This window comes from Schistocerca piceifrons, chromosome 9 (assembly GCF_021461385.2).
Source record: "Schistocerca piceifrons isolate TAMUIC-IGC-003096 chromosome 9, iqSchPice1.1, whole genome shotgun sequence".
NCBI lineage: Eukaryota > Metazoa > Arthropoda > Insecta > Orthoptera > Acrididae > Schistocerca > Schistocerca piceifrons.
The window spans coordinates 207,247,411-207,270,977 of NC_060146.1; positions in this window are offsets into that span (position 1 = coordinate 207,247,411).

Sequence of the window (23,567 nt, forward strand, 5' to 3'; positions counted from 1 at the left end):
TAACAAAAGACTTATGAAGGAGACGGGAAGGTTTCAATATGAATTTTTTAGTTGGACCACTTTTTTCGCTTTGTGATACATGGTGCGGTAATAGTCACAAACGTATAAGTACGTCGTATCACGTAACATTCCGCCAGTGCGGACAGTATTTACTTCGTGATACCTTACCCGTGTTAAAATGGACCGTTTACCAATAGAGGAAAAGGCTGATATCGCGCTGATGTACGGCTGTTGTGATCAAAATGCCCAACGGCCGTGTGCTATATCTGCTGGTCGGTATCCTGGACGACGACATCCGAGTGTCCGGACCGTTCGCCGGATAGTTACGTTATTTAAGGAAACTGGAAGTGTTCAGGCATATGTGAAACGTCAACCACGATCTGCAACAAATGGTGATGCCCAAGTAGGTGTTTTAGCTGCTGGCGCGGCTAATCCGCACATCAGTAGCAGACAAATTGCGCGAGAATCTGGAATCTAAAACATCGGTGTTGAGAATGCTACATCAACATCGATTGCACCCGTACCATATTTCTGTGCACCAGGAATTGCATGGTGACGACTTTGAACGTCGTGTACAGTTCTGCCCCTGGGCACAAGAGAAATTACGGGACGATGATAGATTTTTGCACGCGTTCTATTTAGCGACGAAGCGTCATTCACCAACAGCGGTAACGTAAACGGATATAATATGCGCTATTGGGCAACTGAAAATCCAAGATTGCTGCGGCAAGTGGAACATCAGCGACCTTGGCGGGTTAACGTATGGTGCGGCATTATGGAAGGAAGGATAATTGGCCCCCATTTTGTGGACGGCAATCTAAATGGTGCAATGTATGCTGACTTCCTACGTAATGCTCTACCGATGTTACTACAAGATTTTTCACTGCATGACAGAATGACGATGTACTTCCAACATAATGGATGTCCGGCAGGTGGATTGGTCGTCGAAGCACCATACCATGGCCCGCACACGTTCATCGGATCTGACGTCCCCGGATTTCTTTCTGTGGGGAAAGTTGAAGGATAACAACTGACAACATGCGTCAGCGCATTGTCAATGCATGTGCGAACATTACGGAAGGCGCACTACTCGCTGTTGAGAGGAATGTCGTTACACGTATTGCTAAATGCATTGACGTTGACGGACATCATTTTGAGCATTTATTGCATTAATGTGGTATTTACAGGTAATTACGCTGTAACAGCATGCGTGCTCAGAAATTATAAGTTCACAAAGGTACATGTATCACATTGGAACAACCGAAATAAAATGTCAAAACGTACCTACGTTCTGTATTTTAATTTAAAAAACCTACCTGTTACCAACTGTTCGTCTAAAATTGTGAGCCATATGTTTGTGACTATTACAGTGCCAACTATCACAAAGCGAAAAAAGTGGTCCAACTAAAACATTCATATTTCTTTACGTACTATACGAATTTGTAATAAAAATGGGGGATCCTGTTTAATAAAAACGCATTTGATATCAGTTTGACCTATGGGAGCGCCATCTAGCGGGCCAACCATAGCGCCATCTGGTTTCCCCCTTCGAGCTAGACAAGTTTCGTTCTTTGTAGTCTTTTCGTTTGACGCTTATTTCGTGAGATATTTGGCCCGGTCACGATCAGTGGCCCACCCTGTATACGGTGTGCCACTGCTGCCCTTACAATACGACGATCCTTGCGGGCGTCTGTGCTCCGTGGGTGTCCAGAACCACGTCTAGGGACTGTAACGTTCGAGGCATTTGGGCGAGCCAGTGGGCTGCTGGCAGGTGAGGCGTGTTTGATGTACGGCCGAATGCTAGTGGGCCCGGGACTCTGGCTGGAGCAGAGAGGCTGCTCCAGGCCGGCCCAGGACGAACACCGGATGCGAGTAAATCCCAGGAGTAGCAGCTGGACAATTGTCGCTCGCTCGGTAGAATGTGGAATGAACAGCAATGGCGGACTCAGAAAGAAGCTGAAAGATGGCGTCTTAGAGCTATTAAATGCAGATCTGGATGCATCTGCGATCTCAGAAAAATGAGGCACATCCAATGACGCAACAATATTTCAAGATACTTAAAACTACTGAATATAATTTTTCACAGTGAATAAAAATTTACACAATGAACGTCTGAATTCACAACTTTTAATCTATTCATGCGATTTCAACAAACGGTAACTCAGATGAAAACACTGCATTACAGCGATCATCCTTGAAAGTTATGTATCTGTATCTATTTTATTTATCGATTTATTACGTTTTTGCGTGTTTTTACCTCGCAGATGTTTGTCGGAACGTCATATTCTCCACATAAACATAACAAATGAAAACAGCATCTGTACCTCATATTTTGCCATATTTGGTTTTTTTTTAATGAACGGTTTACTATTGCCAGTAACTGTATTTAAATGTTGATTACATGTGCTATTAAAATTGTGCTAATTCGCATTACAAGAAATAACAAGACGTCCACATTCAAAATTTACAGGAAAAATACAATGACCGACGCCAGAATCCCTTCAACCTCGTATCACTCAGACATCCATAATCAGGCAGCATACAGATCAGTGCAGGGCGTGAAAGCAGACTTGCGTGTCTCGACCCTGTGACAACATCGAGCTACTGTTTTTAAAAAGAGCTGTGCATAGCCCAAGTGCCTAAAGTACGAGTTACTATAGGTAAAGGCGCAACTCGTTTGCTCGTACGGATGGAAGTGCAACTACCGGTTGGTGCCGTCGCAGGGTGCGAGAATGTTCACGTGACCACTGACAGAAATACGTCCAACTTGTGTGGAAATTCTGCGAAAGGACCATTCCGACACTCGGAGGGCCATAATTCGACTTGTTTGAAACTCACTGCGTTGGCTGTAGGAAGCACGAATGCATCTCCGTGGCATGGTTGCCTGCTTGCTTCACACGTCTGCACCACACCGAGATACAGATAGCGCTCTGCTAGTTATGCCACTACGCCATCTGTTGGCGGACGACGCTAAAACCATTATTAGTGCATCTACTTTTCCTAGGTGGCATATGCCGTCATCGGATCAAAACTGTCGTCGTTTTTCCAGGTGCTCTTTTTTTCCGACGGTGTATATATTCTGCGATCAATCGTATGATGGCGCACATTGTACCACTACCAGTGATTTTCTTTCCTGTTCCACTCGTAAATAGAGCGGGAGAAAAACGACTGTGTATATGCCTCCATATGAGACCTAATTACTCCTATTTCTGTGGTCCTTACGTAAAATGTGCGTTGGCGGCAGTCGAATCGTTCTGCAATCGACATCAAATGACGCTTCTGTAAATTTTCTCAGTAGTGTTCGCTTTCCAGCCAGGGATTCCCATTTAAGTTCCCAAAGCATCTCCATAGTACTCGCGTGTTAATTGGTTAACAGCCCGCCATTGAACTGCTTCGATGTCATCCCTTAATCCGACCTGGAGGGGACGCCAAACACTCTAACAGTACTCATGATTAGGCTGCACTAGTGTTCTATACGCTGTCAAATTTATAAATGAGACCCACTTTCCCGAAATTTTCCCAATAAACCGAAATCTACCATTCGCCTTCCGTAGTGCAATCATTACACGCTCGTTCCATTTCATATAGCTTGGCACCGTTACGCTGAGATAATCAATGTGACTGTATCGAGCAGCGCACTGCTCATGCTGTATTCGAACAGTACGGCATTGTTTATCCTACTCATCTGTATTAACTTTCGTTTCTCTACATTTAAAGCAATCTACCATTCATCACAACAACTAGGAATTCTGTATAAATCATCTTCTGTGCCCCTACAGCCACTCAGCGGTGGCACCTTACCGTACACTACGGCATCAGCAGCAAACAACCGCAGATTGCTGCCCATCCTGTCTGCAAAATCGTTTATGTATACAAAGAACAACAGGGGCACTCCGGACGATACCCTTTTCTCTGATGAAAAATCGCTGCCGAGGACGACATACTGTGTTGTATTGCTTTGGAAGTCTTCGAGCCACCCACATATCTGAGTACCTATTCCATACGCTCGGACCTTCGTTAACAGCTTGCATGGGGCATCGTGTCAAGTGCTTTCCGGAAATCTACAATTATGGAATTTGCGTGTTGCCCTTCATCCATGACTCACAGGACAGGAGCATTTCCGCCTCAAAGACATTTATTAAATTCGAACGGAGAATATGTTCAAGAATTCTGCAGCAAACCGATATTTAAGGAGATTACTCTGCAATTTTGCAAGTCACTGTACGTGGCTGTCGTATAATGTTGACTGTTTACATTTTGCGTTAAGACCGGAACTTTAATATTACACCTATTTTCACTATTTTTACATAGTTATTTCTTAGAAACAGCAATGGTGAACCGATTTAAAAAAATACTTATAATGGGTAACGGCGACAAAAGTTCATTTATAGTAATCTAGGTACAGGGAGATTATAAATGAATATCGGAGTTTTAGCGCTTTATAACCGCAGGGGGCCCAATGACAGGGCTTGCTTTGCCTGGCCTCCACGTTCACCCGACCTAAAGCCACGCAGTTTTTTCCTTTGGGGCTTCATGAAGGATCGAGTGTTCATGCCTCCGCTACCAGCAGACCTCCCTGAATTAAGAAACCGGATTGAAGCAGCTGTTGCTACAATCGCTGAAGACACACTTATCAACGTTTGGGAAGAACTCTGTTATAGAATTGATGTGTGCCGTGTGACAAATGGTGCTCACATTGAACATTTTAAGGTTCTTGGTAAAACTGTTTGAGTTGCTCTTTCATGTGACATATAATTTATAACTCTAAGTTTAATGTAATAAATATTACAAAGCGTTAAAACCCCGATATTCATTTATAAACAGCCTGTAGTAAAGCGCGCAATACGTGTTGCAGACTTTCGGGAGATAAGTTCTGGACAAATATGGTAGCATGGAGGACGCTGGCAGTCAATCCGTTGAATGTACACACATTTCGAACAACTTTCACCTGTAGATAAGATTTATATATGACAGTCAGAGCTATTTCGCGCAGGTTACACATATCTCAGAGCGATTGTTTTAAAATAGCCACAATACCAAAGTCTACAACTAGGTGGCTTACCTATGACGTGGAAAATGATTGCGTGATATTTATATTTTTATTTCCGCGCGGATGAACAAAGGTTAAAAACTTGGTACCAGAAAGTAAATGCGGAACGGAGAGGTGTGATAAACGGCTAATTTGTTGCATGTCATGGCTCCAAATTTGAAGTGTTTTGGGATACTTACACTTTTAAGTACTGGGAAGCCATTTCGCAACACCGTTACCAGGTGCAGCCTGACGCGTCTGCTCACGCTAGATTACTGAAATTTGGTTTTAAGTAGTAATTCAAATGAATCACTGGAAAGAAAACTGTTAAAACCAACTGGAGCAGACAGCCGTTTGTGATGGTGGATGCATATTTGTCAGCTACAAAACTGACTTCTAGAGAAACGGTATAAAATTTAGAGAAGGTTACATCTTTTAATACCACCATCAATTTTGCGTTTGCATTACCAAACCCGGCTCGCAGCAGCCCTTCCTGGACCGCTGCTTCGTCACAGTACCGAGGTAACCCCTTTAGGAGTGCCTCGGTCGTCTTCTGCCTTCCAGCGGAAGGTGCCTTTTCACGCACTGGCGGCGCGGCGGTTCGACAATGTGGACAACCAGGGGGCGATCCTCGATCGCCCTGTGGTCAGCCACGTTTGCTGCCCGAACGCAGATCAGCGAGTCTGTGTCGAGAGATTCGTAGACCACCTCGTTCTCGGCGCAATTCGTCATTAGGTCGAACAGCGCAGTCCACCCGCCTTTGACGTACAAAGAGGCAACAGGCTGTGAGACTCGTCTTCTCGGCTCTTCTTTGCTCGGTCGGCAGACTCGGTGAGATGCTCAACCGAAGGAGCCCTCGTAGCAGCAGCTTTCCTGCGAGCGTGCTTCCCATGCTGTGGGGCGCAGAACACGACAGTCTGCTGCCTTCGTGAAAACAACACATGACAATTTGCTTCCAGCGGCGCTCACAGCACAGAACGTTTTTACGAGCTCACCGTGGCCGAGTAAGCTAGCGCGCAGCGGCAGCGATGCGCCCACCTCGCTAGCTCAGGCCTTTCGACGAACAGTAATACTGTGTGATTCTTGAGTTTCTCCCGGCGTATTTCACAATCAAAATATCCACGGGTGTACTGCCGGTCTACAGTGTCCAACGGGCGCAATGCAAAAGAATACTTGACCATGCAGTTGACTGATACGTACCCAGTAGAACAGTTCATAATGGGAGGCTCTATGGTGTAGAGTCTTTGTTAGGAAACTTCTAAAGAAACAGAGAGCACTACACAACAGTTGTAAAAAAAAAAAAAAAAAAAAGCGTAGGACTCTAGACAGACTGCAACGCGTTTGGCTGTCGAGAGAGCAATGCGTGAAGTCTTCAATGACTGCCGTTGCAGAATATTGTCACTTGGTCTTTCATATAACACAAAGAAATTCTGGTCGCATGGAAATGTTGTTAGTGGCATCGAAGTTAGCGTCCACTCACTCGTGAATGACACAGGAATTGAAATTAAGGGTAGCAGCGTAAAAACTGCAATGTTAAACTCCGTTTTCGAATGTTTTCAAAAGAAAACCCTGGAGAAATTACCCAATTTAATCCTCGTAACACTGGAAAGATGAGTGGAGTATGTTTGAATGTCAGTGTCGCTGAGAAGCAATTGAGATCGTTAAAACTGAACAAAGTTCTAAGTCACGATGGAACCCCTATCAGATTCTATACTGAATTTCCACTGAGTTAGCGTCTCTTCTAACTATAATCTGTCGTAGATCCCTCGAACAAAAAATCGTGCCCAGTTGTTGGAAAAAAGAAAAGTCAAGCTCGTCTACAAGAAGGGTAGTAGGTGTGACCCACAAAACTACCCTCCAGTATCACTGATATCGATTTGTTGCAGAATCTTGGAACTTATTCTGAGCTTAAACATAATGCAGTATCTTTAACATAATGACCTCCTCAGTGCCAACCAGCACGGATCCCGAAAGCTTCGATCATTTGAGGCTCAACTCGCACTTTTCTCACGTGACATTCTGAAAACTTTGTATCAGCACAGTCAGGTACTTCTTGATTTCCGAAAAACGCTTGACTCAGTACCACATCTACGCTTATTGTCAAAAGTATGGTCATATGGTGTATCAAACGAATTTGCGACTGAGCTGAGGAGTTTTTGCTAGACCGGACGCAGCATGTTATGTTGGATGAAAAGTAATTGTCAGATGGCGGAGTAATTTCGGGTGTGCCCCAGCGAAGTTAGTTGGCACCTTTGCTGTTAATTTTGTATATTAATCATTTTGCAGACGATATTAACAGTAACCTCAGACTTTTTGCAGAAGATGCAGTTATCTGTAATGAAGTACTGTCTGAAAGAAGCTGCGTAAATATTCCGTTAGACCTTGATAGAATTGATGGTGAAAAAACTCGCAACACGCTTTAAATGATTAAAAATGTAAGACTGTGCACTTCACAAAGCGAAAAACATAATATCCTATGACTATAATATCTGTGAGTCACTGTTGGAATCGACCAACCCATACAAATACCAGAGTGTAACGCTTTGTAGGAATATGCAATGGAATGATCACATAGGTTCAGTTGTGGGTGAAGCAAGTGGTAGACTCTGGTTTATTGGTAGAATACTGGGGAAATGCAATAAGTCTACGAAGGAGATGGCTTACAAATCACTCCAGCGACCCATCCTAGTATATTGCTCAAGTGTGTGAACTTATACCAGATAGGACTAACAGATGATATAGAGCATATGCAGAGGATGGCAGCACGAATGCTCACACATTTGTTTGCCCCTTGGAAGAGTGTCACAGAGATGCTCAAGAAACTGAATGGGAAGCCCGTTTAAGGTAGCTGTAAAATATGCTGAGAAAACCTAATTACTAAGTTTCAAAAACAAAAACTGGCTACAAATATCATTCAAAAAAACGGAACGCATGACATACAATAAACAAGCACCAAAGTTTTGAACACGAAAAATGAAAACGGTATCTCAGTTTCAATACTTGGGGGAAATACTACAAGAAAACGGTCTGGAAAAAGCTGCAAATGAAGTTCGCTGTCAAAAGATGGTAACTGCATTCAGATTAACACAAAATATTTATAATAAAAAAACACTTTCTAAATTCAGTGAACTTAGACGTGACAGCACTGTAATCAAACCTGAATGTCTTTATGGAGCAGAAACTTCAATTTTAAATAGGAAGAGGGATACTGAAGAAATTCAAAAGAAAGTAAGAAAGATTATTAGGAAAATATAAGACCCGAAAATTACTGTTGGAGAAACTTATAGGCTTAGAAGTAATAAGGAAATAGAAGAATACACAGACATACAAGGTGACATGAGAAAACGAAGACTTAAATTTTATGGGCACATTAAAAGAATGGCACCCACTAGGTTGACAAAACAAACAGTAGAATTCTACGAAAACAGAAATAAGGCCAAAACTGAGCCAATGAAATGGATGGCTGCGATTAAGGAGGATCTAAAAGCAGCCAGTATAACCCAGTCAGACCTTACAGATGGAAAACATTCAGACAAAAGATATTTGATTGGAAAGTTGGTCAGAGGGAAATTAGAGAACGGACTGGAACGCCGTTGTCAGATGAAAGAAAGAGACTTCATTTTGAAAGGATGAAACAAATTTGGGCACAGAGAAAGGCCAACCGCCAATCGTGACACTAATGGATTGTACCTCGCGTGGTCCTACTGGGCCCATACGTGAATAATAAATACCGTAACCCCCTAAGTCTCGCTCACATAGGGATCACTGGGAGAAGATTAGATTAATTACAGAATGCACAGAGGCATTTAAATAGTCATTCTTTCCGCATTCCATACACAAAAGGAACGGGAAACGTGCCCTCTGCCATGCTCTCTACAGATGTAAATATATAGGAAGAAAGTTGAATACTATCCTTTATCAATGGAAAAAGAATATATATTAAACTTCTATTGAAGGGCTGACGAGAGGGTTGCATAGGGTCTGTAACACTATCCAGCAAGATTTTCTTAGTAGAAAGTTTCAGAAAAATAAACTGGATGGACAACAAACAAGACAAGGAGGAAAAGGATAAAGATTTTGGAATATGAGCAAACCACTCTCGGGAACCAGGAATGTTCTTGTTATAGCTAGTAAGGAAACAGAACTTATTTGAAGAATTAAAGGAAAGAAAATCTGATTTAGTGGTTCTAACAGAAATAGAAAAAAACTCAAAGGATCTCAATATACAGGAAATTACACCTTGATTTTAGTGGAGTTAGTAAACAACAGAGAGCAGCTAGTAGAGTTGCAGTAATCCTTGATAAAACGTGGTCCCATAAGAGAGTCTTACACTTTTGTTAATGACAGAATGGTTGCTGTTACATTTAAAATATCTAGTGATCACCTAGCTGTAATTGGAGTTTATGCCCCAAAGAAGACAAAAAGGAAGATAGTGAAAAATTCTGTAAAGAACTAAATAATGTAATGACTATGAAAAAAGTGATTATCTTATATTATCAGGGGATCTGAAGGCATGAGTGGGTAAATTACCGATTACAGATGTTATAGGTACTTTTGGTGAAGATACTTTGAACGATAATCGAGAGAAGCTATGGCAGTTTTCAGCATTTAATAAATTAAAGATAACACGTACTCTCTTTTCCTAAGTTTGCTGGGTGTGCAAGGGGAGACAGATCGCTAATTGAATATGTCATTACAAATAAAATTTGTAAATAATAGATTTCAGCTATCAGTCGTCCTTTCGAAATTTAATTGGCAGATCTAGATTTCAGTTAGAAACTAGCCATTCTCAATGCACTATCAATTTTGATCAATGCATGTAATGCCTGTTGGTCGGGCTTCATCCACAATTTATTGAATTCAATGAACTGTGGATGAAGCCCGACCAACAGGCATTACATGCATTGATCAAAACTGATAGTGCATTGAGAATGGCTAGTTTCTAGCTGAAATCTAGATCTTCCAATAAAATTTCGAAATGACGGCTGATAGCTGGAATCTATTATTTACAAGTCAATATAACAGTCACTGCGTGCAACAGCCTCTGAATGGAGGGTAGCCTGATGAATAAAAAATTGTAAAAGCCATTAGAGTCTATCCGAGAGGTGATATATTAATGGACCACTATTTGCTAATATCAAAAATACATATCCTAACGAGGTGGAAGAAAATGAAAAGCCATAAAGAGCAAATTATGAAGTATTTAAAATATACTTGTTACAACAAGGGAGAATAAAAACTTTGCAACACAGAAGGTTATCTTCTTACCTACGAGAACAAGAAATTAGCCAACATGTTTATGAGGAATGGGGTAACATTACACAAGCTGCAAGAACTACAGCTAACGAAGTGTAGGTAAGAAAAGGAAGTACTGGAGAAGAAATTGCAAATCCAATAAGAGACAAGAAAGTAGCTCATCTGCAAGCCTTACAAAAACAAACGGACGAAGCAAGAAAGATATGTAAAGCAAAACTAAATGAAGCAAAATGTATTGCAAGGAAAGTTCACCACGAATCTTGAAACAATTTTATAAGCACCATTGCCAATGATATACATGGAAGAAAAATGATGGCTTATAACGTGCGTAACCATCTAGATGTGAAGAAAAAGATGTAGCCAATATACATATTATTGACGAATGGATACAACATATAAAGGTTTGTGGTCTAATAAATCCCTGGAAAAATAATAAGAAAACGGTGACACTGTGTATGGAAATATAGGTCGCTTTACGTGAGAGGAATTAGAAACAGCTCTGAAAAATGAAGAATAGGAAGGCTACAGGAGAAGATGGAATAAACGTAGATTTATTAGATGTGGGGGCGCAATGCCAAATCGTAGATTTCTGAATCCTATTAATAGGTGTTGGTATGGTTGTCATATTTCAAGATTCTGGTCACATGCCCAAGTTATGCCAATATTTACAAGGGTGGTAGAAACAGGTGTGAAAATTATAGGTGAATAAGTGTTTTAGATACAGGATATAAAATATATGCAAGGATGTGAATAGTTTGAGCCCTCATAGACGTTTCACTAGCAGAAGACGAAAGTTGTTTTAGACAGGGTCGAGGCTTTACAGATGCCACTTTCACAGTTACGCAGATAACAGAAGATAATATAACGTTGAAACACATACAGTTTTTTTCCATGTTGAAAACGCTTTCGACCAGATAGGTAGGGAAAAATTTTGGGAAATAGTGAACAAAGAGAATATTAAATAAAAGTATTAAAACGGATATTTAAAGAAACAACCATAAGCGTACATGTCGGTAATGGGAGTGAAGTAAAAAATACATATAGGGTGATTGAGCTGACCCTATTGATTCGTTTTATGCAACCCACACTACGTCTGTACCAGGAACGGTACACAGACAGGTGACAGCCATGTAATCGATACGTTCCCTCCCAGAGCGTTGGGCGACTCTTAGGAAACCGAATCATACTATAAAAATACAAGTTACACCGTATTTTTTGGACCAAGCTGTACCTTACTTCTGCCATAGTTATCCATGTGTCTCCGATCTCCCTCTGCGCAGTTAAAGGCGTAGTCATACAGGTTTTGTTGCCTTATAAAATGTGTTTCACCATCTAAAACAACGAAACTAACGGCAGATATCAGAATGGGAAACACGAAAGAAACAACTTTTATAAACGGAAGAAACTTACAGAGACATCCAGAACCGGTACGACTACATCGCTAATTACATAAAGCAAGACTTGAGGCACTTGGATACGTATGGACCTGTATATCGATTACGTGGCTGTCGCACGTTGAATGCCGTTCTTGATACAGACGTACCGCTGTGACCGAGCGGTTCTAGGCGCTGCAGTTCGGAACCGCGTGACTGCTACGGTCGCAGGTTCGAATCCTGCCTCGGGCAGAAATGTGTGTGATGTCCTTAGGTTTGTTAGGTTTAAGTAGTTCTAAGTTCTAGGGGACTGATGACCACAGATATTAAGTCCCATAGTGCTCAGATCCATTTGAACCATTTGAATCGGTGGAGGCAACTGAAAAAATTATTGAGTGTCATGTAATATTTTGTCGAAAGTAATATCTTGTATGGACACCTTTTATTAACTTGACACGATCCACATCATTACGAAGTGTCGTATTCATGATCTATGGAACAAGTACTAATCTAATCTAATCTAAAGCATAAACCAAGGTGTAAGCCATGATCGTAGCTTGTCTCCTATTTTGTTTAAAATTTGTATAGACGACCTGATTAAAGAATGGAGGACAAAATCTACAGGGGCATTTTTATTGCACCAAATTTTGCATCTAAGACGATGCTATCTGCTGGTGATAAGATTTATTGTGAGTAAAACTGAAGACAAGATGCAAAGAGCAGTGTACATTACAGAAGTAATATTTGAGAATTACAGTTTTAAGGTTTCCGTAAATAAGACAAAAACAATGGCCTTCAATGGTAAATATACGTTAGAAACAATATTGTAATCAATGACATTATTTTAGAACAAGTTACGGATTTTAGTTATTAAATCTAACAATATATCAGTTACAAATATGAAAAAAATTTTAAAAACGCATAACTCATGTTTCAGCAAACAAGCGGTGAAGTAAACAGAAGCCTAAAAACTAAAGCCAAGAAAGAAACATGGATGAAGTTCTACAAAGCACTATCTGTGCCTGATTTTCTCTATGAATCTGAAACACATACGTAGACAAGCTGATAAAAACAAGAAACAGACTGCCGAAATGAGATTCTTTTAAGCGAAATTTCAAGTGTCAGGGTGCCATATTGTGGAAAAATACTCCAGAAGAGAGCGAACAAGCGTAGTGCAGGCAGTCGCTTTAGTGGACCTGTTCATCTTCTAACTGTTCTACCAATAAAACGCAGTCTTTGGTTCACTTTCAGCACAACTATATCTATATGGTCGTTCAAATTTAAGTTCTTTGTAATTGAATACCAAGGTATTCAGTCGAACTGACATCCTTTAGATTTGTGTGGTTTATCGTGTGATCTAAATCTGATGGATTCATGTGGATGACTTCATACTTTTCATTATTTAGAGTCAGTTGCCACTTTTCACACCATACAGATACAATATCTGATCAAAAGTATGCGTACACCCCCAAAAACATACGTTTTTCATATTATGTGCATTGCGCTGCCACCTACTGCCAGCTACTCCATATCAGAGACCGCAGTACTCATTAGACATCGTGAGAGAGCAGAATGGGGCGCTCCGCGGAACTCACAGACTGCGAACGTGATCAGGTGATTGGATGTCACTTGTGTCATATGTCTGTACGCGAGATTTTCACACTCCTAAACATCCCTAGGTCCACTGTTCCCGATGTAATAGTGAAGTGGAAACGTCAAGGGACATGTACAGCGCAAAAGCGTACAGGCCGTCCTCGTCTGTTGACTGACAGAGACCGCCGACAGTTGAAGAGGGTCGTAATGTGTAATAGGCAGACATCTATCCAGACCATCACACAGGAATTCCAAACTGCATCAGGATCCACTGCAAGTACTATGGCAGTTAGGCGTGAGGTGAGAAAACTTGGATTTCATGGTCGAGCGGCTGCTCATAAGCCACACATCACGCCGCTAAATGCCAAACGACGTCTCGCTTGGTGCAAAGAGCGTAAACATTGGTCGATTGAACAGTGGAAAAACGTAGTGTGGAGTGACAAATCACGGTACACAATGTGGCGATCCGATGATAGGGTGTGGGTATGGCAAATGTCCTGTGAACATCATCTGCCAGCGTGTGTAGTGGCAATAGTAAAATTCTCAGGCGGTGGAGTTATGGTGTGGTCGTATTTTTCATGGACGGGGCTTGCACCCCTTGTTGTTTTGCGTGGCACTATCACAGCACAGGCCTACATTGATGTTTTAAGCACCTTCTCGCTTCCCACTGTTGAAGAGCAAGGGGATGGCGATTGCATCTTTCAACATGATCGAGCACCTGTTCATAATGTACGGCCTGTGGCGGAGTGGTTACTAGACAATATCATCCGTGCAATGGACTGGCCTACACAGAGTCTTGACCCGAATGCTACAGAACACCTTTAGGGTGTTTTGGAACGCCGACTTCGTGTCAGACCTCGCCGACCAACATACCTCTCCTAGGTGCAGCACTCCGTGAAGAATGGGCTGACATTACCCAAGAAACCCTCCAGCAACTGACTGAACTTACGACTGCAAGAGTGGAAGTTGTCATCAAGGCTAAGGGTGGGCCGACACCATATTGAATTCCAGCATTGCCGATAGAGGGCGCCACGAACTTATGTCATTTTCAGCCAAGTGTCCGGATACTTTTGATCACATAGTGTGTCGGTAAGTAGGTGAGATACTGCTGTAGCGTGTTGTCTTTTTGCATCCCTAATGAGGTCGGATAACCGTGGTAGACTTGCGACTTCAGGTATCCCAGCAACTAGTAGTCACACGGAATGAGGTCTGGGGACCTGGTAATGGCGGCTCAACACGCGATCCTCACCAAGAGATGTGCGCTAGAGATCTTTCACACGTGTAGCAATATGCGGTGGAGCGCCGTCGCATCTTCCAGCAGGTGTTTGTCGGCCAGGGTTGCGATGATCTGACTCCCTCTCTCACTACAGCTCATTTTCTACCCGATTCTCATACGGCGTTACTGGCGTGTTGCTGTCCACCGCCATCAGTTGGCCAGTTTCTGCACTCGGTTTCAATAAAACCCATGTCATTTCAGTCATGTGTGTCGATTCTTACGTCTACCTACATTATTTGGTGAATTTGCGCATTTTCAAATGTTAGCGGCCTTTTGGGTTAGCAAGTTGAGGGCTGCTCATCTAACGACTTCCAGGGGCAACAAAAATTTGATTTTCAGATGGCATCACTATCCTCAGTGAAGAAAGACTACGGGACGTGTTGAATGCAATGAACGGTCTAATGAGTACAGAATATACAGGGCGAAAATTATTTCAACCGACAAACTCTGGGAGGTTGTAGGGGACATCAAAACAAATATTTTTCCCTAACGTCATTTTTTCCCATGAGGAGTATTTAAACCAGTAGAGGAAGATTTCTCTGGCGGCATATCAATTAAACCAACAAACACTTTCTATTTTCTTTGTGACCAAGAGATAACACATTAACACAACCCAGTTTCAATTAAAGTAGATTTTCAAAAATGCCTCTATTGACACGTAAACAAAGGTTACGCCGCCGGATCATGTTGTGTCTGACACGGGCAAAAACCCCAGGAGTATCCTGACCGAGCGGTCTAGGGCACTACAGTCATGGACTGTGCAGCTGGTCCGGCGGAGGTTCGAGTCCTCCCTCGGGCATGTGTGTGTGTATTCGTCCTTAGGATAATTTAGTTTAAGTAGTGTGTAAGCTGAGGGACTGATGACCTTAGCAGTTAAGTCTCATAAGATTTCACACACATTTGAACAAGTATCCTGAATTGTTCCTGCTGCTGCTACTATCCGGGAAACCAGATCCTCTTCTGATGCAACAGGAGAGGCAGAAACAAGGTTGCGCATCTCTTCCCACACAAAAAAGTCCAGAGGGGACATATCTGGGGATCGAACAGGCCATGGTACAGGACCACCTCTGCCAATCCACTTCTCTGGGAACCGTCGGTCGAGGAATCGAGGCACAGGACGGCTGAACTGTGCCGGCGCCCCGTCATGTTGGAACCACATGTGCTGTCTTGTAGGGAGCGGAACGTCTTCCAGGAATTCTGGCAATGCTCTGGCGAGAAAATTGTAATAGTGCCTGCCATTTAATGGCCTAGGTAGCAGATACGGCCCAATTAAACAGTCCCCAACATCACCGACCCACACATTAACGAAGAATCGCACTTGATGAGCGCTAGTAACTGTGGCATGTGGGTTATCCCCACTCCAAACATGCGAATTGTGCATGTTGAAGACTCCATCACGCCCGAACGTTGCTTCATCGGTAAACAACGCAGAGGATGGAAATGTAGGATGTATTTCACACTGTTCCGGGTACCACTGCGGAAACTGTGATCTGGGTGGATAATCAACTTGTTCCAGGTTGTGGACACGCTGTAAGTGAAATGGACGTAACAATTGCTCTCGAAGGACTGTTCTTACATTCGTCTGATTCGTCCCCATGTTACGTGCAATTGCACGAATGCTGACTGAAGACACCCGCTCCACATGCTGCAAGGCAGCTTCCTCAAATTGCAGCGTTCTTACCGTGCGACGGCGTCTCTGTCCAGGTATTCTGCTAAATGACCCGGACTCACGCAGACGTTGGTACACAGCAGCAAAGGTCGTATGATGCGGGATACGGTGATTAGGATATTGTTGCTGATAAACCGGCTGTTCAGCTCGTCCGTTGTGGTGCGCTACGTAGTACGTACCAATCATATCAGTGTACACACTCCACGTGTATCGCTCCACTACTACACAGTTGCCTACAACTGAAGAGCGTAATACGCCGTCTAACAACTGAAGATCGTAATACGACTTCTAACAACTGAAGAGCGTAATACGGCCTCCACCGGTTTAAATAATCCTCATAGGAAAAAATGACATTAGGGAAAAATATTTGTTTTGATGTCCCCTACAACGTCCCAGTGTTTGTCGGTTTAAATACTTTTCACCCTTTAGATTGAGAGTAACCTGAACAAAGATCACGGTAATGAGGAGTAGCAGAAATGACGTTAACAATAAAATTAACATCAAACTTAGAGACCACGATGTAGACGAAGTTACGGAAATGTGCTACCTTTGGAGCTAAATAATAGAAGACGGAAGGACCAAGGAGGGCATAAAAAGCAGACTAGCTCTGGCAAAAAGGGCATTCTTCGCCGAGGGAGGTCTGCTGGTATCAAACATGAGCCTTAATTTGAGGAAGAAATTTTTGAGTACTTTTGTGTCGAGCACAGCATTGCATGGACCTCGGGAAAATCGTGAACGAAGAGAATCGAACCATTTGAGATGTGGTGCTACAGGAGGGTGATGAAAATTTGGTGGACTGATAAAGTTTGGAATAAGGAAGTTCTCTGCAGAACTGGCGAAAGAAGAAACATATGGAAAACTGGCAAGAAGAAGGGGCAGGATAATAGGACATGTGCTACGACGTCAGAGAATAACGTAGTTCATACTAGAGGTTAAAAACTGTTGGGGAAGACAGAGATTGGAATACAAAAATGGTTCAAATGGCTCTGAGCACTATGGGACTTAACATCTGAGGTCATCAGTCCCCTAGAACTTAGAACTACTTAACTAACCTAAGGACGTCACACACATCCATGCTCGAAGCAGGATTCGAACCTGCGACCGTAGCGGTCGCGCGGTTCCAGACTGAAGCGCCTAGAACTGCTCGGCCAAACCGGCCGGCGATTGGAATACATCCAACAAATAATTGGAGACGGAGTGTGCAAGTTGTGCAAATAATTTTCCGCCACACGATACAGGGACAGTGAATAGTTATAGGTATCGTAATTTTAGTAACAGGAAAGATTTCCTTTATGAATATATGATGATGTAGAAATGTGTGTTTCCTTAGTATCGTGTTTTGAGCGTGGAGCGTGGCAGCCGCGGAGGGAACAGGTTTTCTGTCAAGAGGTACCCACGGTGGCGTCGAATCGATATCCGCTTCCCAGAAGAGACATCCTGAACCAAATTGCCCGGCCCCGTGTTAACAAGGATGACAAAAGAAACACATGCACTTTGTATTGTAAAATTAAGCAATGTATTCAGTTCGTGTTCAGTTTTGGCCACAGTTAGTTCGAATCAACTGACTCATTCATTAATGTTTGAGACGTGGTGATATTATCAGTGTGTGTAAAGTTAATTAATAAAGGTTGAAAAAGTGAACAAAAAATATTGAAGATTTTAATCCTACCTGAAGAACATTTTCATGAGTCATTGCCTTAGGTGAAAGTTTTTCAGATCAAGCGAGATAGTCAAAGCTGAAGTCCCATTTAAAGAACGTGGGGCATTCAATAAGTAAAGCAACACACTTTTTTTCCTCGGCCCATTTCGGTTGAAAAAATGCGGAATTTCTTGTGGGACGTCGTGGAATATTCCCACATCGGCCTCTATAGTTTCAGGAAGTTTTGGTAGGGTGAGGAACTATACGTAGCCGCCGAAACGGAGCCTGTAATGAAGGTGCGTTCCAAGCAGAGAGCTGTCACTAAGGCTTTTTTTTCTTTTTTTTCTTGTTGGCGTAAAACCAGAGAATCACAGACCTTCATAGGCGCTTGGAGAATGTCTGTGGAGACATGGCAGTGAACAAAAGCACGTTGAGTCGTTGGGCGAGGCGTCTGTCACCATTGCAATAGGGTCGTGTAAACCTGTCAGATCTCCCGCGTGTCGGCCGACCAGCGCACAGCTCTGACTCCTGCGGTGTTGGAGCGTGCGGACAGTCTCATTCGAGGTGATCGACGGATCACAATCAAACACTTCGCTGCTCAACTGGACGGCTCTGTTGGCAGTGCCGACACACTCGTCCACCAGTTGGAGTACTCAAAGGCGTGGATCCACTGGGTTGCTCGCCACCCAGCTGAAGACCATAAAGCGCAACGAGGGACCATCTGTCCAAAATTGCTTGCGCATTACGAGGCTGATGGTGACAACTTTTTGTTGGGCGTTGTGACAGCTGATGAAACATTCCAACCGGAAACAAAACCGCACTCCATGCAGTGGCGCCGCACCACCTCTTCTCAAATGAAGAAGTTCCAAGCCGTACCCTCAGCCAGGACGATCATGGTGACGGCCTTCTCGACCACTGAAGGTGTTATTCTGTTCGGTGTTTTCCCCTCATGATCCAACGAACAACTCAGAAGTGTATTGTCCTACCCTCAGGCAATTGAAGAACCTACTTCAGCGTGTTTGTCGTTACAAAATTGCAAACGAACTTTTCCTTCTCCATGACAACGCAAGGCCTCACACAAGTAAGTATGTCCGAGAGGAGCTCACAAAAGTTCATTGGACTGTTCCTCCTCTTCCCCCTACACCTCGGATCTCGCACTTTCCGCCTCCATCTGTTTGGTCCAATGAAAGATGCTCTCCGTGTGAAGCTGTACATGGGTGATCGGGAGTTTATCGATGGAGAATGATGTTGGTTCAGACGTCGACCAGTAGAGTGGTAGCATGGGGATATACAAGCCCTGCCAGAAAGTTGGCGTGAGGCGTCGCATTGAACGGAGGTTATGTTGGGAAAGAGGGTTTTATAGGGAAAAGAACGGGAAATAATATGGTGTACTTGAATCCTAGATAAAACCACCTTCCTTTCAGAAGAAGGTGTTGCATTAGCTACGAATGCCACTCGTATATCTCGTAAGACATGATACGAATAGTAACATTGTTTAGTCATTGACTTTACGGTACTGAGTCTGAGTTGATCTTATTTCGCGATATTTTGTTGAGAAAGGTAAGAAGGGCACTCTTCCAAGACTAGACAGGATTTATTTCAATTTTGGACAGGAGGAAAATGAATTAAACTGTGGAAAAGGATTTAAGTGACAGTTCTTGAATAAAAATATAGAGATCATTCTGGAGAGTAAAGCGGAGCTTAAACAAGCAACGATACTGATGTCTTCTGACGCTGTAAATTGCGACACCTGTGATATTAATGCTGAGTATTATCGTGCCTGGGAAAAAACTGTGATGAAAATACATCTTCATGCTGAAAGCATTTCTTATGATTGGCTGCACAGGTTTATATTTCGTGAGTTGGTTCTACACAATCTCAAACTGAATGTTGACGAACCAGAGATAGTACACTGCGTCCAGCTCACACGAATAAACAACACGGTGATCACGATATCCAAATCTTCAACATTACAACCACTATTAATGATGAGAAGCTTAAGCCCCCGACTTTCGACCACCAAAGTAGAATCTGCGACCTACTTAGTTTTATCTTCGGAACTGTACAGTGGTTGGCGCCTATTGTACGACTTAAGCATTACAGCAGCAACAGCTCCATAAGCGAGAGGGTGACACGATCTGGGGTATGTGCACCTACGAACCACTCTAAAGTGCGTGTCCGAAATAAAGAGGCTTGCGTTGCGGGCCTTAACAACCCAGTCAGAAGACTTACGACTCCAAGCGACAAAAGAATTCATATAATAATTGACCAAATTTGTTCCCACTTCCAACTAAGTAAATACTTAAGTTCCGTCTCATATACACGTTACACAAACGTTGAGATGAAATTCTGACACTTGAACATGAGATATACTTTACACGCAGAGAGGTGGGGTACACATATGCCATCCCGGAGGACGGGGGAGATGGGGGGGGGGGGGAGGTTAACGATGGCCTCAGGAAGGGCATCTAGGCATCCAGGTACTAACAAATGGTTCAAATGGCTCTGAGCACTACGAGGCTTAACATCTGAGGTCATCAGTCCCCTAGAACTTAGAACTACTTAAACCTAACTAACCTAAGGACATCACACACAGCCATGCCCGAGGCAGGATTCGAACCTGCGACCGTAGCGGTCGCGCGGTTCCAGATTGAAGCGCCTAGAACCGCTCGGCCACACCAGCCGGCCAGGTACTAACATTGCATCCGCTAGTATCACAATGCCGATCCCGCAGAAAACGTGAACAAGCAAGGATGATGAAGATGATAAGATGATCATCTAAAGTCAGTAGGACTCAGGGAACACGAGAGGAGGATGTGGCTCATACCATGCAGCCAGTCTGCGACGGCGGAACTCCGCAATGAGGACGGAGGTCCCGACAGCAGCCTCAAGGTCACGTGGCAGTGAAACAAAGGCCAGCGAGAGGTTTCGAACAAACTGTGGACTGTCAGTTATCTCAGTTATTACAAACTGCCTTGCCTGCAATTATCTACCTCTGTTTCCGGCTTACAACTTCACAAACAGGACTTCGTTAAGCTTTTTCTTAGCGCTAAGAAAATGTTATAGGAAATAAACTGAGTTGACAATCCGCACAAAGTACTAGTTTGCACTAGCTCCTTGATAAAAACTGTGGACTTATCTCAGTTATTACAAACTGCAGTTCCTGGAATTACCTACCCCTGTCCCTGAGTTACAACTTTAGACACAAAACTTTGTTAAGCTTTCTGTCAGCGCTAAAAATATGTTCTAGGAAACCAGCTGAGTTGACATTCCAGAGAAAGTACTGGTTTGCACTCGCTCCTTGATAAACTACAGGCAGTTCCTTTTACTTCAGCTTATGGACGGTAGTGACGTCCGGGGTCAGTGCAAAGTGTTGCCATATCCAATGTGCAGAACATGGAGTCTTAGGGATTCGTAGTTTAAAAAATCAACTGTGCAAGGACCTAAGGGTCGAGACGCAAAAAGAACAAATCATAAGATAAATATTTCCTTATAATACAGAATGTATGGTACACAGGAAAGGTTTCCCCAATATGACATATTGTGACAGTACACGGAGAGAGCCGCCAAGCATCCAAACAGCAGATATGCACTTGAAAATAGACGCATTACAGGAAGTGTTCCGCATGCATAACGTTCATGCGAAGGAAGGCTTCAGTACTTTCCTCATCAATGGCTGTAGACATTAAGAAATCCCAGGTATGCTATGAATATACTGAAAACCATCCACAATACGTTCCCAGTGCCCATCGACACTACCAACATGGCTGGAATACACAGAAGTCTTCAAAAATCTCCACAAAAACGTTGGTTGAAGCCACAGAAGCTGAGAGCCTGTGGTATGGGTGAGCCACGGCCAGTGCATTTAAATAGTTGTTAAGTACCCAAAACGATGGTGAAATCAAATGAGGGCAGTTCATTACTTTGTAATTTACGCCTCACTTGCAATGTTTCGAAATAAACGTAGCCTTAGACATGAATAATATTATAATATTGGCACAAGTGCATTTGTGCGTACATCGCAGTGGAAAAGCCATGTTTATTAGGGTTATTTGCTTGTTTCACTGTCCTCTACTCGTCCTTTCTTTTGTACCTTGGAAGTCAAACAGCCTCTGTATTATGAACAAGTCCGGCACAACTATACTGGAAAGTATTGGTACCGCATCGCCTGTTGTATCCGCCTGGCAGTTGTTTTTTCCGCACATCACGCATGCTGTGCTGGCAGCCGCCCCGCCAGGAGCACGTGTGTAAGCGGCTCCCATCGAACCAGAGATACACTGAATAGCCAAAGAAACTCGTACCCTTGCCTGATATCGTGTAGGGCTCCCGCGAGAACGCTGAACCGCCTTAGGAATTTGCGGAAAGGTTGCACTTCTGCCGCGTTGAACGATTCTCTTTAGTCGTCGTTGGTCCCGTTCTTGCACGATCTTTTCCCGGCCGCAGCGATGTCAGACATTTGATGTTTTGCCGGATTCCTGATATTCACAATACACTCTTGAAATGGTCGTACGGAAAAATTCCCACATCATCGCTACGTCGGAGATAATGTGTCGCATCGCTTGCGCGCCAAGCTCAAACTCGCTTAAATCTTGATAACTCGCCATTGTAGCGGCAGTAAACGATCTAACAACTGCGCCAGACACTTGTTGTCTTATATGGGCGTTGCCGACCGCAGCGCCGTATTCGGCCTGTTTATACATCTATGTATTTGAATACGCATGCCTATACCAGTTTCTTTGATGCTTCAGTGCACTATAGAGTACTAATGATGTAATCTGTTTAATGTTACGTTATCGATTTAACTGGGAGTCTCACACGTAGTTGTTTTCTTTCTCTGAGTGCGAGATGGCCAGCGTGTTATCAAGAAATTCATTTTACTGAACTGTTAATCCAGTCCACGGTGTACAGTCCCAGCCGCAGGTATCCTAGCCAGGGGCAAAAGCAGTTTTTTTCAGTCTTTTGTATAATTATTTACTATAGAGCGGGAGTTCTGACGTTGCTGTTGATAATGGAATCAAGACAACAAAAATCAAGACACGTTCATAGGATTTCTCGACCTGCAAAAAATGCGTTCGACAAGGTAAAATGGCGCAAGGTTTTCGAACTTTTGAGAAAAATACGAGTAACCTACAGTGGAAACGGGTAATATACAGAACCAAGAGGGAACAATAAGGATCGAGGACCAAGAACTATGGGCTAGTATTAAAAAGGATGTAAGAAAGGGATGTAGTCTTTCCCCCTACTGTTCAATCTATACATCGAAGAAGCAGTGATGGAGATAAAAGAAAGATTCAAGAGTGACTAAAATTCAGGTTGAAAGGTTGTCAGTTGTAAGAATCACAGATTACTTTGCTATTCTCAGTGAAAGATAAAGAATATTTAGACGGCCTGTTGAATGGGATGAACAGTTTCATGAATACGGAACATGGAATGAGAATAAACCGTAGAAAGACGGAGGTAATCAGAATCTGAGACTAGAAGTTGAGGAAGTCAAGGTTTTCCGCTACATAGTAGTACTTAACCAAGTACTTTGTGTTACTGACAGCTTGGGGTTATCAGGTTCGGTAATCATTGCAATGGAGTATCAGAGACCAGTCTTAAAAAATAATTTCAGTAAAGTGGAAATGAACCGCAATCTCCCAAAGAAGTAGTATCCATTATAAAATCCTTAAAATCTTTCTAGTGGTTATGATACCACATCAACGAAGTTAATCAAAGAGAGCTCATGCGAG